The 4,855-nt window shown below is 40.0% G+C and overlaps 1 pseudogene; it reads right to left on the bottom strand.

Annotated features, from left to right (window-relative positions):
- Window positions 1-327: 327 nt before the first annotated feature.
- Window positions 328-884, bottom strand: LOC114493050 (annotated as a pseudogene).
- Between the last annotated feature and the right edge of the window lie 3,971 nt (window positions 885-4,855).

The following is a 4,855-nucleotide window of genomic DNA, read 5'->3' as shown; positions in this document are numbered from 1 at the left end:
CATAGTTCACACAGGTTTCACTCACGGTGTTGTACATTCTGTGGGTTAGGTCAAATCTTTAGTGCCATGTATCCATCATGATGGCATGATATGGAATATTTTAAATGCCCTAAAAATTCTCTATGCTCTATTTATTCATCCTTCTTCCCGCCCCCTCCACCCAGACCTAACTCCTGCCAACCACTGGAATTTTTACTTTCTCCCTAGTTTGCCTTCTCCAGAATGTCATGTAGCTGGACTCATACAGTATGTGGCCTTTTCAGATTGGCTGCTGTCACTTAGTAGTATACATTTAAATTTCCTCTATTTTTTCTTTTCTCTCTCTTTTTTTTAACTTTTATTAGTATTTATTTCATGCTGAATTTACTCCTGGGCCATAAGTTTTTGTTTGTTCAGTTTCTTCTGGGACATCTTACTCTTTTGTGCAACCTCCTCTCCTGGCTCAGGAACAACCCGCTCTTAGGAAGGACCGTTTCAGTGCAGCAGGGAGAGCTCCTGTGTGGGTTCACCTGCCCGTGAGCTCTGTAGGTTCTATGCTGCATCTTGGGAGTTTTGTTCACCTGGATGTGCTCAAGGCCCAGAGAATCCACATCTACGCCCTTAAGTTCAGCATTACTCTCTGCACTTTTAAGCATGTGCAGCAAAAACTCAGCATTCTTTTTGGGCTACCAACCCTGTGTCTGGCCCCTCTGTTTGGCCTGGGCACGCCTACTGACCCCACCATTGTAACGACAGAATGGCACACATTGCTTCTGTAAAGTGACAGAATTCAAGTACATGGTGGCTTTTTGGATGTGCATACCCTTGATGGCCCAGGCAGTTTCATGAGTGTTCTTAAAGTGAACATGAAGATTTGAACCTCACATTTTGCATGATTTTGTGGGGTTTTCTGTGTAAAATGAAGAGTGAACCATTTTCAGAGATCAGCTCTGGCTGCTTTCGGGAAGAGCTCCTCCATGTCTTTTTATGACTTAATAGCTCACTTTTTAGTTATGTCTTATTGATTATGTTATTATAGTTGTCCCAATATTTCCCCCTTTGCCCTCCACCACTCAGCACCCCCCATTATCTCTGGCAGTCCCCTATGCCTTTGTTCATGTCTGTGGGTCATGCATATAAGTTCTTTGGCAACTCCATTTTCTATGCTGTTCTTAACATCCCCCAGCATATTAATACCTACCAATTGGTATTTCTTAATCCTTTCAACTTTTCCCCCACTTCTCCAAAGCCCCCCACCACCTGGCAACCATCCAAATGTTCTCTATATCTATGATTCTGTCTCTGTTCTGCTTGTATGCTTAGTTTGTTTTTTAGATTCAATTGTTGAGTTATGTATTCATTGCCATTTTAATGTCTGTAGTATTAATCTTTTTCTTAAAAAAGTCCTTTTAACGTTTCATATAATAATGGCTTTGTGATAATGAACTCCTTTAGCTTTACATTATCTGGGAAGCACTTTATCTGCTCCTCCATTCTAAGTAAAAACTTTGCTGGGTGGAGTAATCTAGGTTATGAGCCCTTGCTTTTCATCACTTTGAATACTTCTTGCCAGTCCCTTCTAGCCTGCAAAGTTTCTTTGAGAAATCAGCTGACAGTCTAATGGTAGGTAACCATTTGCTTTTCTCTTGCTGCTTTTAAGATTCTCTCTTTATATTTAACTTTTGGCAATTTAATTATGATGTGTATTGGTGTGGGCCTCATCATGTCCATCTTGCTTGGGACTCTCTGTGCTTCCTGGATTTGTAATTTCCTTCACAAATTATGGAAGTTTTCTTTCATTATCTTTTCAGATAGGTTTCCAAATTCTTGCTCTTTTTCTTCTCCTTTTGGCACCCTTATACTGCAAATGTTGAAATGCTTGAGATTGTCCCAGAGGTTCCTTACCCTATCCTTGTGTTTTTGGGTTCTTTTACTTCTTGCTGTTTTGATTGGATGTTTTTTGCTTCCTTATGTTCCAAATTTGATTCTTGGCTTCATCCACTCCACTGTTGATGCCCTGTAAATTGTTCTTTATTTCAATTAGTGTATCTTTCATTTCTGATTTGATCATTTTTATATTGTCAAAGTACCCAGTAAGTTTCTTGAACATCCTTATAACCAGTGTTTTGAACTCTGCATCTGATAGGTTGCTTGTCTCCATATGTTTAGTTATTTTTCTGGAGTTTTGCTCTGTTGTTTCATTTGGGCCATTATTCTTTGTTTCCTCATTTGGCTGCCTCCCTGTGTTTGTTTCTGTGTATTAGGTAGAGCTGCTTTAACTCCCTGTCTTGGTAGTATGGCCTAATGTAGTAGGTGTCCTTATAGTTGAGCCTTGGTTGCTGTCAGAAGGTTAATAGGAGGGATTTACCCAGGCCAGTCAGCTGGTAGGACTGGATGTGACCACTGGTCACCAACCACTTCCCTCCATGGCTTGTGGGTGTGGTTCAGTGGTGGTGCTCCAATTGTAACTGTCCACTGGGTGCACAGGCTCTGGGGTTTTCTGAGTGGAGCAGGCCAAGGTCAGCTCCCACCTGTGTTCTATCTGGGGCCACTCAGTGTAACTATAAAATGATCTTCAGATGGCTGCTGCTACTGCTGGGCCTGGGGCCACTTAGTGAAAGGTATGGGAGCTGGGCTCCACTGTTGGTTGTTTGAAGGGATTTAGGAAGATATGAAGCCTGTACCCAGCCAAGCCATTTATATGGAAAAGCCACTGTTAACAGGTTGGGTGGGCCTGTAAGCTGGATGAGGCAGAGCCTTAGGTAATTAGGGCAGAGCAAACCGTGTGAGCCAGGTTGATGGATTCTCAGATGTGGTGCTGCTGCACTATGGCTTTGTGTGGAGGAGGGCTCAGAAAAGGAACAATGGCCTCTGCTAGTAATTCTGTCTGGGAGGAAGCTGTCCCCCAGCTTTCACCCTGATGCCAGACACTTCATTTCCTCCCTGTATGCCACTGGTATCCTTCAAGCTGCTGCCCCAGTGCTAAAACTCAGAGGGAGTGAGTCGGAGTACTGTGTTTTGCCACATATAATGCACACTTTTTTGCCCAAATTTTTGAAGGAAAAATAAGATACACATTATACATGGGTAGTACTAGCTCTGTATCTATATAAATGTTTTTAATTCTTTTATTTATGTTCCTGCATTAAAAGTGTAACTCTAGAAAGTAATAATGATATCCATATGCAAAATAATACCCTAGAATACAATATTTCATTTTTTCTAAATAAAAATAAGTAAATAATTGAAATAAAAAATTAAAACAAAAGATTTTTTTCCTGAAAGTCTGGACCAAAAACCTGTGTTTGTAGTATACACAGGAGCACATTATACACAGCAAAATCTGTGTGCAGTGTGAGGTCCTTTAAGTAGAGAGGCCTGAGAATCCCACAGTTTCTTCTACTGTCCCAACACCCAATGGTTTTTACAGCCAGAAGTTATGGGGACTTGTCTCCCTGGCACTGGAACACTGGGCTAGATGGTCTGGTGTGGGGCTAGGATCCCTTGTTCCTGAGATATCCTTCCAGATTCTCATCCACCACACATGGGTGTGGGACAAGTCCATTCAGTGTCTCAGCTTCTGCACATCTCTGTGCCTCCAACATGTCTGGATGAATGTGATTTCTTTAATTCCTTAGTTGTCTGACTTCCATTCAACTCGATTTTCTGATAGTTCTGAGTGATAGGTGTTTTGTAGTTTAGTTGTAATTTTACTGTGGTTGTGTAAGGAGGCTAGCCATGTTTACCTATGCCTCCATCTTGACTGGAAATCTGATTTCTTTTTAATACTAAATAATACTCTATTGTCTGGACATACCACAGTTTACTTACCCATTTACCTACTGAAGGAAATCTCATTTGCTTCCAGGTTATGGCAGTTATGAATAAAGCTACTACAACCATCCCTGTGCATGTCTTATCATGTACATAGTTTTCTGCTTCTTTACTCAAATATCAAGGAGAACAGTTGTTGGATCATATACTAAGCACATGTTTAATTTGTAAGAAACTGCAGAACTGTCTTCCAAAGTGGCTGTACCATTTTGCATTCTCATTTGAAATGAATGAGGGTTCCTTTTCTTCCACATCCTCACCAGCATTTGGTGTTGCTATGGTGTTCCTGATTTTGGCCCTGGTAATAAGTATACAGTGGTATCTCATTGTTGTTTTAATTTGCATTTCCCTGATGACATATGATGTGAAACATCTTTTCATGTGCTAAATTTCTGTCTGTATATTTTCTTCAGGTCTTTGGTCCATTTTAAAATCAGATTGTTTGTTTTCTTAATGTTGAGTATTAAGAGTTCTTTGTATATTTTGGCTTGCAGTCCTTTATCAAATGTGTCTTTTCCAAATATTTTTCCCAGTCTGTGGATTGTCTCCTCATTCTCTGGCCATTGTCTTTCACAGAGAAGAAGTTTTTAATTTTAATAAAGTGCAGCTTTTCAATTATTTCTTTCATGAATCATTCCTTGGTGTTATATCTAAAAAGTCATCACCTTACCCCAGGTCATCAAGTTTTTCCTCCTATGTTATCTTCTGGGAATTTTATAGTTTTGCATTTTACATTTAGGTCTGTGATTCATTCTGTGTTAATTCTTGTGAAGAACGTATGGTCTGTGTCTAGATTTTTTCCTTTTTTTGCATGTGCACATCCAGTTGTTCTAACACCATTTGTTAAGGAGATTCCATTGCAGTTATATAAAATTTGAAACTGCTAAGTGCTGGTTCCTGCTCCCACCTCCCTCTCAAATTTTAAATACAGGATCACACAAGAGAGTAAGAGCAACAGCCTCAGCAGGAACTGGTATGACCATTTGAGGGGTCAACTTAATAATAATGTGAGGATATAAAAATGTTTTAACCCTTTGATTTT

This window comes from Phyllostomus discolor, chromosome 1, assembly GCF_004126475.2.
Source record: "Phyllostomus discolor isolate MPI-MPIP mPhyDis1 chromosome 1, mPhyDis1.pri.v3, whole genome shotgun sequence".
Classification (NCBI taxonomy): Eukaryota; Metazoa; Chordata; class Mammalia; order Chiroptera; family Phyllostomidae; genus Phyllostomus; species Phyllostomus discolor.
Note: the sequence above shows the minus strand (reverse complement) of the source record. Positions and strands in the feature narration are given on the sequence as shown.